Raw genomic sequence first — 12877 nt, 5'->3', positions numbered from 1 at the left:
CAAATACGGGGAGACTCAAATACGGCCATATAAGTACCCCAAAGTGGATTCAGACATAAACAATGTCTGATACAAGTGATCTCTTCTTTCTATCCCAACCCCCAGCTGAGTGGGACATCTTGTATAAAATCTGATTGTCTTTTGGGTGCCCACTCTCAGCAAATGCATGGTGCTGATGTCTGAATCCACTTTGTTGCAGAATACATGGGCCCTGTCGTCCTTCACGGTAACACTAACTCAGAGAAGCGACCTCATTTTTTTTTTCACATTATCAGTCCAAGGTGTGAAAATCCCTAATTTAGGAGAGCATCTCAGTTCAGGAAGGGTGTCTCAGCTCCACTGATTTCAATGGGACTTAAACCTATGACTAAATTTAAGCATGTCCTTAAGTGCTTTCTTGAATAGAGGTCAAAACTTCTAAATTGCCTTTCACAGGTTATATTAATTATTGCCCTAGTAGCAATTAAGCACTTTAGTTAAAGATATAATTTCAACCCAAATCTCGTGTGTGTGAAATTTTTTTTCAATCCTCAGTTGTTACAAGTAATACCTACAGTTACTGTAACTGGAAATGAGATACAATTTTATCTCCATTTTTTCCTGTTTGTTTACTTTGTATATCTAACAGCATTTTGTGTGAGTCAGCTTTGCTTTTTCCTCTGGACAGTCAGTTATTTGTATGGGTCTTGCACAGAGCAACTGGGGTGAGAAAAATATTTAAAATAGGAAAATATGATTTGTAAAAACCACAAAAATTGTTGCATGGTCTCAGATATATGTAATCGCTGAAATCACTTTTACTTATTTAAATTGAATGGATTAGGAATGATGCTATCTTTTATCCTCTGGTTACTAGTTATTGTAAAAAGTGAGGCATACAGAGGTTTGTTTATGTAAGCAAGTACTGTAAGACAATATATAATAAGCAGATACTGCTTTGGGTATCAGCAGCAAAATTTTATTTATCTCAAGTGACAATAAACCAGCATCAAGACAAATCAAATCAATATATGTATTGTTTGGGGCTGTAAAATGATTTAAAAAAATTAATCACGAGATTAAAAAAATAGTTGTGATTAATTGCAGTTTTAATTGCACTATTAAACAATAAAAATAGCATTTATTTAAATATTTTTGCATGTTTTCATCTATACTGATTTCAGTTACAACTCAGAATACAGTGCTGATGATGGGTACTGCTCAATAACGATCCAAAGAAGTGCGGATCGATGCACATTCATTTAAATCCATTTGAGTCAGATTCCATCAACAGAAGGTTGATTTTCTTTTTTGGTGGTTTGGGGTCTGTAGTTTCCACATTGGAGTGTTGCTCTTTTAAGACTTCTGACAACATGTTGCACACCTTGTGCCTCTCAAGATTTTGAAAGGCATGTCAGATTCTAAAACCTTGGGTTGAGTGCTGTAGCTATCTTTAGAAATCATATATTTGTTACTCCTGGGGGAATTCTGCACCAAAATAATCCAAAATTCTGTGCCAAAAATAAAAAATTCTACATATTTTATTTGTCAAAATAATGCAATATAATCACACCAGTTGCACTTATTTGGGTAATTTATTTAAACTACCATACAGAAAAAAAAAAAATCACAATAACTGTTCAGCATTTCCTAAACACATGAAGGTTAAGTTACAAATATTTGGTAACCAATACCCTGTATTCCATTTGTAATCCTGGATTTTCATTTAAATTACATTAATTTTATTTTGGTGTTTGGTGTTTTGTAAAGTAGAATGTCACTTTAAATGGCTCAGACTTTCACACGTGAAAGTTATACAGCTTTGCTAATAATTGTCCTGCATTTTTTTTTAAATGGATAAGTAAAATAGATTCTGAGCTATAATCTAACCCCACTGTGTCTCTCTGGCACAGAAAAAAAAGGGAGAAAGCACATAGCTTTTCCTAGCTGAAAATTCCATTACTGTAATTTATAATACGGCTCCTTTACGCCACTCTAGCAAGGAAAAGGAAAAGGAACCTTAAACACCTCTGACATCATAATCAAAAAGGCTGACAAAGAAGGTGCTGTCGTCATCATGAATAGGTCGGAATATGAACAAGAGGCTGCTAGGCAGCTCTCCAACACCACTTTCTACAAGCCATTACCCTCTGATCCCACTGAGGGTTACCAAAAGAAACTACAGCATTTGCTCAAGAAACTCCCTGAAAAAGCACAAGAACAAATCCGGAAAGACACACCCCTAGAACCCCGAGCAGGGGTATTCTATCTGCTACCCAAGATCCATAAACCTGGAAATTCTGGACGCCCCATCATCTCAGGCATTGGCACCCTGACAGCAGGACTGTCTGGCTATGTAGACTCCCTCGTCAGGCCCTACGCTACCAGCACTCCCAGCTATCTTTGAGACACCACTGACTTCCTGAGGAAACTACAATCCATTGGTGATCTTCCTGAAAACACCATCCTGGCCACTATGGATGTAGAAGCCCTCTACACCAACATTCCACACAAAGATGGACTACAAGCCGTCAGTATTCCCGATAATGTCACGGCAAACCCGGTGGCTGAACTTTGTGACTTTGTCCTCACCCATAACTATTTCACATTTGGGGACAATGTATACCTTCAAATCAGCGGCACTGCTATGGGTACCCGCATGGCCCCACAGTATGCCAACATTTTTATGGCTGACTAGAAAAACGCTCCCTCAGTTCTCGTCCCCTAATGCCCCTACTCTACTTGAGCTACATTGATGACATCTTCATCATCTGGACCCATGGAAAAGAAGCCCTTGAGGAATTCCACCATGATTTCAACAATTTCCATCCCACCATCAACCTCAGCCTGGACCAGTCCACACAAGAGATCCACTTCCTGGACACTACGGTGCTAATAAGCGATGGTCACATAAACACCACCCTATACTGGAAACCTACTGATGGCTATACTTACCTACATGGCTCCAGCTTTCACCCAGACCACACCACACGATCCATTGTCTACAGCCAAGCTCTACGATACAACCGCATTTGCTCCAACCCCTCAGACAGAGACAAACACCTACAAGATCTCTATCAAGTGTTCTTACAACTACAATACCCACCTGCTGAAGTGAAGAAACAGATTGACAGAGCCAGAAGAGTACCCAGAAGTCACCTACTACAGGACAGGCCCAACAAAGAAAATAACAGAACGCCACTAGCCATCACCTTCAGCCCCCAACTAAAACCTCTCCAATGCATCATCAAGGATCTACAACCTATCCTGAAGGGCGACCCATCACTCTCACAGATCTTGGGAGACAGGCCAGTCCTTGCTTACAGATAGCCCCCCAACCTGAAGCAAATACTCACCAGCAACCACACAACAAAAACACTAACCCAGGAACTATCCTTGCAACAAAGCCTGTTGCCTACTGTGTCCACATATCTATTCAGGGGACACCATCATAGGGCCTAATCACATCAGCCACACTATCAGAGGCTCATTCACCTGCGCATCTACCAATGTGATACATGCCATCATGTGCCAGCAATGCCCCTCTGCCATGTACATTGGCCAAACCTGACAGTCTCTACGTAAAAGAATAAATGGACACAAATCAGACGTCAAGAATTAGAACATTCAAAAACCAGTCGGAGAACACTTCAATCTCTTTGGTCACTCAATTACGGACCTAAAAGTGGCAATACTTCAACAAAAAACTTTCAAAAACAGACTCCAAGGAGAGACTGCTGAATTGGAATTAATTTGCAAACTGGATACAATTATCTTAGGCTCGAATAAAGACTGGGAGTGGATGGGTCATTACACAAAGTAAAACTATTTCCCCTTGTTTATTTCCCCTACTACTGTTATTGTAAAGAGCTGGAAATGGCCCACCTTGATTATCACTACAAAAGGTCCCCGCCCCCCCGTTCCCCGCTCTCCTGCTGGTAATAGCTCACCTTTCCTGGTCACTAGTTACAGTCTGTATGGTAACACCCATTGCTTCATGTTCTCTATGTATATACAAAAAGAAAAGGAGTACTTGTGGTACCTTAGAGACTAACCAATTTATTTGAGCATAAGCTTTCGTGAGCTACAGCTCACTTCACAAGTACTCCTTTTCTTTTTGCGAATACAGACTAACACAGCTGTTACTCTGAAATCTGTGTATATAAAATCTCCCCACTATATTTTCCACTGTATGCATCCGATGAAGTGAGCTGTAGCTCACGAAAGCTTATGCTCTAATAAATTTGTTAGTCTCTAAGGTGCCACAAGTACTCCTTTTCTTTTTACGGATATAGACTAACAGGGCTGCTACTCTGAAACCTTAATTGACTAAGAATGGGAACAATTAACTAACAATGGGAACATTAGCAGCCTGCCTGCTTAGTTGTTACATTTCTGCTCTGCCAAAGGGACAGAGCCTGCTTCATTCAGCCCTACACCTCCAAACCTGGGATGCAGCAAGTACAACTGCAAGTGAGAGGGACAGAGTGAGTCTCCTTCGCTTGTTTGCATGCAGGCAGGCACCCAGCCCCATACCCATAATGTCTCTCCACAGATGCACGCACGCACGCACGCCCAGCCTCCCCCCATCGTAATCTGCTGTCTGCTGCCAGCTGCTCCCAGGAAACGCACCCAGGCTGCTGGAGAAGAGGTTTGTGTTCCCCACAGATTTCTGCTCCCTTATTTTTCTGAGGGGGATCCAAGAAATCTACGAGAGGTATGAATTCTGCGCCCCTGAAATCCCACAGGAGTAATTGGTACCTTCTTTGCATCTTGTCAAATCTGCAGTGAAAGTGTTCTTAAATCAAACAACATGTGCTGAGTCATCATCCAAGGCTGCTATAACATGAAATATATGATGGAATACAGGTAAAACCCTGGAGCGGGAGACATACAATTCTTCCTTAAGGAGTTCAGTCACAAATTTAATTAACACATTATTTTTAATGAGTGACATCAGCATGAAAGCATGTCCTCTGGAATGGTGGTGAAAGCATGAAGGGGCATATGAATGTTTAGCATATCTGGCACGTAAATACCTTGCAACCACAGCTACAACGGTGCCCTGCGAATGCCTGTTCTCACTTTCAGGTGACATTGTAAATAAGAATCAGGCTGCACTATCTCCCGTAAATGTAAACAAACTTGTTTGTCTTAGCGATTGGCTGAACAAGAAGTAGGACTGAGTGAACCTGGACGCTCTAATGTTTTACATTATTTTTTTACATAACTGCACTCAAAAACAAAACAAAGTCTACATTTGTAAGTTGCACTTTCACACTAAAGAGATCTCACTACAGTACTTGTATGAGGTGAACTGAAAAATATTTTGTTTTGTTTTTTACAGTACAAATATGTATGAGCAAAAATATAAAGTGATCACTGTATACTTGATATTCTGTGTTGTAACTGAAATCAGTATATTTGAAAATGTAGAAACACATTCAAAAATATTTATAATACATTTAAACTGGTTTCTATTATTATTTAACAGTGCAATTAAAACAGTGATTCATCAAACTGATTTTTTTAATCTAGTTAATTTATTTTGCATTAATCAATTGAATTTACTGCATTGTTCACTGTTACAATCATTCGAATAACTGTCCTGGAATTGCATCCAACTAGATGGCAATTTATGCATGTTTCCCTACACTACTTAAAGAAACTGGCAGCCTGGAAAAATAACTGTTGCCCTCTGAGGTTTATCTGAATTCATCTGCAGTCAGCCATGTGTACACATGATCTGACAGATATGGAGCAATGGTTAACCACAATAGTACTGAATTCCAAAAGATTCAACAATAAAAATTGGTTGGATTCAGGCTGGTGGTGATGTCAGGATATTATTGCTAATCTATATATTCAGATTAGTTATCTAAAGTATCACTGTTGTTTTCAGACTCCATTTCACTGGTGGTATCATCAAGGCCAGTAAAAAAGATGATAATTTTCTTTAAGAGAAATGAAATAACCAGTGTTCAGTTTTTTATTCTCTGAAATATTCTTTTTATTCTAATAACTGATCAATATTTTCCTTACTTCTCCATTTAACTCAACCAGATATGTCCCAGTATATTACAACGCTATTTACTTTTGACCTTGTAATTTCAAATCAACACACCTTTTCGTCTAGGCAAAAACACCTGGCATTGTTTATGTTGTGGATTTCTTATTCTGTGCTATATCATCTAGTTCTTTGGTTAAATCTGAGCTAAGATAATGAATTCTCATTCTTAACTGATGTTGAAGAAATAACTCTTCGGAGTGTTCTGGAGGGTAGTTTGTGGTACACACCTGAATGAAAAAAGTTTGCTATATGTTGTTACAGTGTTCTTCCCTCATTTTTCTCCAATACCCCTGTAAGTGTTTGCAGTAAGCATTTTGCCAGCCAGTTTGACATTGAGTAATAAGCAGCTGATGCAGAGTGTGCGACTGTATTTCCCTAGGAAAACCTAATACTGCTTTGAAACCAACTGAGGTCCATAATCTCTTCAAGCATAAACATATGTGGCAAACATCCTGCAAAAGCCTCAATAGTCTGAGTAGCAAAAGCATGTGCCACGTGTCATTTTTGGACTTCTGGAATAATCACTGGCTACCTCCTAAATCACTTATTCTTCTTTGCAAAGCCACTATGCTGTCTTTGCCGAGGCTTCATAGCATGCTTCCATAGATGACAACGTGATTTGTGGTATGCTTCAGTGAATGCTACAGAATTCACACCAACTAATTTCTCTTTCAGTATCTTAGTCTAAGTCTGGTCACCAAAAACTACGAATCAAACTTTTCCTATTCATTATGTTTTGGTGTTCTTGTAATTCAGCCAGCATGCTAGCATGTATGTTTTGTGATATTACTGCCCTCATACTCCATAGTAAACGCTTACGGTCTACTGACAACCCATTTTCCTACAAGTAAAAATAAAAAGTTCCACACCCATTTATTGGATTTGTGCAGCCAGAAACAGAATACTGCATTGCTCTGACACAAACAAGATTCTTCTTAGTCAATAGAAGACTTCTCTTTTTCAGTTATGGGATATCTTGTGCGAAAGAGATTCTATATACTCTAGATTCAAGTCTTTTCATAGTGTGCACCACATCTTTCCAAAGGTGATCACAAGGACCCTCTCCTCTTGCATTTGTGATTGCATGACATCCCTATGGCTACTAAAGCAATTGATTAGATGGAAATATTACATCAGGGAAGTATTATGAGTGTATATTTAGCTACCTTGGTGCAATAAGGCAGTTTGAAACAAGGAGTAGAGTCAGTACTATGTGACCAGTCAGCTTTGCATTGCAGGTCACAGTTTAAGAACCTTTGCTATGTAATAATTCTACTTCCAATTGTATTTAGACAAGTGAGATAATACCTCTTATGTATCTATACATCATGATGATATGCTCAATGCCTTGGGTACAGACAGTACACTTGTAAGGGAAAATTGCTCCATCATCAGAAATAATTAACCCTTTTAGAAGCTCAAGACTAGAGCTGTGCAAAATGTTTACAATTAAATCAAATCTGTGAAGCCAAATCCAGAGCAAGTTCACTGAAAGATTCTAGACAGTTTTTGAACCATGTCCCAGGTTTGCTCAAAACTAGGTCAGTTTTGATTTCACATCACAATTAGATTGGGAAAAAATAGCAATTTTGAGGGGCTCTCCTCTTTTGAGTTTCAGGTATGAACAAATCCCAAACTCAAACATAATCTCATGATGAAAACCCAGATATATATGACATAGAAGGAAAATGTTCACACAAATCCCCTGTGAAGTAAAAGTGCAGTTTTACACAGCTGTGCTTAAGACAAACTGACCACACTGTGCTGAAAGACTTCTTGTTCCCTTTCCAAACCGTAACTTGCAAGGGTCCTTGCAACTTATGAAACGAATAACTGAAAATTGTAAATTTCCATAAAAACAGAAAATGCATTTCACCGAAGAGTGAAGTAGGTACCAAATGGCATAGTGAACCATGAACAAGAAATATCAAGTAAAGATTTGCATTTTGGCAGTTCTAAAAGAGGGCTTTACAGCCTTAAAAACTGTTCTTAATTCCTCTAACATGCATTCTGCAGACTCGTTGGCTAGTGATTTATATAGAAGTGTTTACATTTTTGCTTAGAAGCAGGATTGCTAATCAATCCTTGTCACCTACCTCTACTTTGCTATTTATCCCCTAAAGTCAAGGGCATCAGTGAAGACGAACTAATGTATCAAGAGCCACTGCAACAAAAACAATCGTATAATGAATATTCACAAAGTCACCACCAACTAAGTTTCAGCAGAGAAAAAAAATGGAAGAACTGTAGTAATGGTTTCATCTTGGCACTACAGATTTTGAATGTAGAATTACATTGCAAAAGGAGCAGTGCTTGTAGCATAGCAACTCATGAGAAAAATTAAAATCCATAATGCTTTTCTCCTTCCATGCTATCAGGAGTGGAAGTAGGCTTTTCAGCAGTCAGAGGCTAAGCCATAAACACATGATTCCACAGAAATATTTTTCACTTCACTTCTTCTTCTACTTTGCCTGCTATTGTAACTTCCTCAGCAAACTTTGATTTAAAGGGTGAAAAACAATGAGGTGGGCAGAAAGAAAGGAGATAAAGAACTCAGTGGTTTGGCTCTTAGACCACACTATTTTATACCTTCAATGCTCCTTTGAAAAAACAATTTAGTTGAGGAAAAAATATGCATGGGGAAAAAAACTGACTTTTTACAGGACAAATGTTCAGTTTTGATAGTAATTAAATAAGATACTGAACTTTTAGAGCCAAATACTCAGTTGGCATAAATTGGTATCTCCTTCTATACCTAGCACTATATTCTAATCTTGCTGGCCCCGAGGCTGTAAATCCAGCCTTGTCTGAGAAGCTTTTGAATCTGGACCTTCTAGAGAAAAGAGGAGATTACCTAGCGACTAAGCTAATGGTACTCCACTTCTTATGCCATGTTTAAACACGTAATCAGTCTCTCCTCTGAATCCGGATTGGCATTTCAATAATTGTTTTGGATTCTGATTATGTACAATCTACAAATTACTTATACTCTGTAGTCTTGTCAGAAGATGCTACCCAAAGCCCTGAAAGTCTAAAGCTATACTAGCAGTAAATATAAAGGGACAGAGGTTTCATTAATAGTCCTCATTTGTGACCGAGGCAGAAGTGTAAATAGTATCTGTACTCAACAATTTTGAAAATCGCTAGTCCACACTGCATGCCCTTCTCGACACCTCATTTCCCTTTTGAACATTAACATATGTTTTTTACATTCACCAATAAAGATTCACACAATTTCTTGGGAGGGGGTTGAAATATACAAATCAAGGATAATTAGAATGTTTGTTTGCCTTAATTAAGAAATGTTTATTATGTTAATATGGACAAAATGAAGAAGTTGCTCGAAGGAGATTCACAGTCAGAACTGTTGGTAATAAATCAGCAACAGCAAGTGCAGAGATGAGGTAATGTTTTGAGTGTCTCAAATGAGCAGATGTTTCAGAAGCACAAAATGTAACTGCGAAGAGCAGGGAAAGAAGAGTTAAGAAGATTTGTTTTCTCCCAGTTTATTGACTGTAACAGATTTTTTCCAGAGAAAAATAAATCCATGGCTTTCTAAGTTCTCCAATTAAGAAAGAAATTGTAAAATGCGTTACTACATTTTCCATACTGTTCTTTTCAGAATTTGGCACAATCGAAGATTAAGCCTTTCAAGTTTCTATGGTTGCTTTCCTCTTACTTTCCAAACCTCAGCCTCACCCTAGCACACTACAGATCTTATTGATCTTAAGTGGCCCCTATTATCATAGTATCTGAGAACCTCACAATCTTTAGATATTTATCCTCACAACACCCCTGTGAAGTAGTTAAGTGCTGTCATTCCTATTTTAACAGATGAAGAATTGAGACCCAGAGAGATTGGCTGCTTTGAGATCAACTCAGGAAGTGTGTGCCAGAGCAGGGAATTGAACCCAAAGTTCCTTAGGACAGCTGATTGGGAATGTTACAACAAAACAGTTTCAGTGTAAGCTGCTGCTTTGTCAAACCTGAAATGTTTCACAGAAGCATTGGTGGTTGGATCAACTTTTGTCAAATCACAGGCAGGTTCGGATGAAAGTCAGGAAAACTGCCTCATGAAAAGGGGTGAAATAACTTACTCCTCTCCTTGAGCAAGTGGGAAACAGAGGAGAAATGGTGACTGAGTCACAATTCGTTGTCTAGTCTGGTTTGCTTCTGGGGCAGAAGGCACGTATGTAGCTACACCCTTACTCAGGGCAGTATGTAAAGTTATAAGCTAGCTCTTACAGTGTGTAGAGGGTCTAACCCGGTCTTGGCCCAATGTTAACTTTTAGTAACTACATTCTGTGTTACTTTAATTGGCTACACTATTCTTTCTCCCTTATCCATCTTTGCTGGTGTCACTAATGGCTGCTGTATTGTACATCTAAACTGAAGTGCCTGCACATAGATGGAGTTGGTATATACATAGCTGTTAATTCTATAAAATTACCTGCATGCTTGAAAAAAAGCACCTCGGGAATCCACAGATGACTGTACAGAAGCAAGCAGTATAGCCTCAAAGAAAAAAGCCCCAAAGCAGAACCAATATGGTCACAGAATCATAGGACTGAAAGGGACCTCGAGAGATCATCTTGTCCAGTTCCCTGCTCTCATGGCAGGACTAAGTATTATCTAGACCATTCCTGAGAGGTGTTTGTGTAATCTGCTCTTAAAAATCTCCTCTCTATGCCATTATCTAAATCGTTGATGAAGATATTGAACAGAACCAGACCCAGAACTGATCCCTGCAAGACCCCACTCATTATGCCCTTCCAGCATGACTGTAAACCACTGATTACTCTCTGGGAATGGTTTTCCAACCAGTTATGCACCCACCTTATGGTAGCTCCATCTAGGTTGCATTTCCCTAGTTGTTTATGAGAAGGTCATGTGAGAGGGTATCAACACCTTTACGAATTTCAAGATATACCATGTCTACCGCTTCCCCCCTATCCACAAGGCTTGTTACCCTGTCAAAGAAAGCTATCAGGTTGGTTTGACATGATTTGTTCTTGACAAATCCATGCTGACTGTCACTTATCTTATTATCTTCTAGATTTTTGCACATTGATTGCTTAATTATTTGCTCCATTATCTTTCCGGGTACAGAAGTTAAGCTGACTGGTCTGTAATTTCCTGGGTTGTTCTTATATCCCTTTTTATAGATGGGCACTATATTTGCCCTTTTCCAGTCCTCTGGAATCTCTCCCGTCTTCCATGACTTTTCAAAGATAATTGCTAATGGCTCAGATATCTCCTCAGTCAGCAACTTGAATATTCTAGGATGTATTTCATCAGGCCCTGGTGACTTGAAGACATCTAACTTGTCTAAGTAATTTTTAACTTGTTCTTTTCCTATTTTAGCCTCTGATCCTACCTCATTTTCACTGGCATTCACTATGTTAAACGTCCAATCACCACCAACCTTCTTGGTGAAAACAGAAACAAAGAGGTCATTAAGCACCTCTGCCATTTCCGCATTTTCTGTTACTATTTCACACCTCCCCTCCATTGAGTAACGGGCTTACCCTGTCCTTGGTCTTCCTCTTGCTTCTAATGTATTTGTAGAATGTTTTCTTGTTACCCTTTTGGTCTCTAGGTAGTTTGATCTCTTTTTGGCCTTGGCCTTTCTAATTTTGTCCTTACATACTTGTGTTATTTATATTCATCCTTCGTAATTTGACCTAGTTTTCACTTTTTGTAGAACTCTCTCTTGATTTTTAGATCACTGAAGATCTCCTGGCAAAGCCAGGTGGGGTCTCTTGCCATACTTCCTATATTTCCTACGCAGTGGGATAGTTTGCTGTTGTGCCCTTAATAATGTGTCTGAAAAACTTCCAACTGTCTTCAATTGTTTTTTCCCTTAGACTTGCTTCCCATGGGATCTTACCTACCAACTCCCTGAGTTTGCTAAAGTCTGTCTTCTTGAAATCCATGGTCTTTATTTTGCTGCTCTCCCTCCTACCACTCTTTAGAATCATGAACTCTACCATTTCATGATCACTTTCACCCAAAAGGGCCTTCCACTGTCAAATTCTCAACCAATTCTTTCCTATTTGTCAAAATCAAATCTCCACTAGTAGCTTTCTCCACCTTCTGAAATAAAAAATTGTCTCCAATACATTCCAAAAACTTGTTGGATAATCTGTGCCCTGCTGTGTTATTTTCCCAACAGATGTCCGAGTAGTTGAAGTCCCCCATTATCACTAAATCCTGTACTTTGGATGATTTTGTTAGTTGTTTAAAGAAAGCCTCATCCACCTCTTCTTCCTGATTAGGTGGTCTGTAGTAGACTCCTACCATGACATCACCCTTGTTTTTTACCTCTTTTATCCTTACCCAGAGACTTTCAACAAGTCTGTCTCCTATTTCCATCTCTACCTCAGTCCAAGTGTATACGTTTTTAATATATAAGGCAACACCTCCTCCCCTTTTTCCCTGCCTGTCCTTCCTGAGCAAGCTGTACCCTTCCATACTAATATCCCACCAAGTCTCTGTGATGCCAACTATATGACATAGTTGTGTTTATTTACTAGCATTTTGACTGTCATGGTCAGTCAAAATGTTTTGTCAATGCAATGGCGGAGGAGGGGGTAGAACGGGAGGCATTCAATACTCCTTGAATTCATCTCAGACGAAAATATTCTGTTTAAAATTTGCCGTGACAAAAAAAAAAAGCGGGGGGGGCGGGGAAGGGACCACACACCATTCTAGCTAAATAACAAGTTCTCAAAAAACTGCTCTGCTGCAATTCCCCTGACATAACATTAATTATAACAGAGGAGGAAAGTGATTTGATGAAAGAAAGCTTACTTGGCATTCATGGAC

At 39.1% G+C, this 12877-nt stretch overlaps 1 protein-coding gene across 4 annotated transcripts in view; it reads right to left on the bottom strand.

Annotated features, from left to right (window-relative positions):
- Positions 1–12877, bottom strand: part of GOLIM4 (golgi integral membrane protein 4) — a 62139-nt gene that overhangs the window by 26094 nt on the left and 23168 nt on the right. The window lies entirely within an intron of this gene.

This window comes from Chelonia mydas, chromosome 9 (genome assembly GCF_015237465.2).
Source record: "Chelonia mydas isolate rCheMyd1 chromosome 9, rCheMyd1.pri.v2, whole genome shotgun sequence".
In the NCBI taxonomy this organism is placed as follows: domain Eukaryota; kingdom Metazoa; phylum Chordata; order Testudines; family Cheloniidae; genus Chelonia; species Chelonia mydas.
Note: the sequence above shows the minus strand (reverse complement) of the source record. Positions and strands in the feature narration are given on the sequence as shown.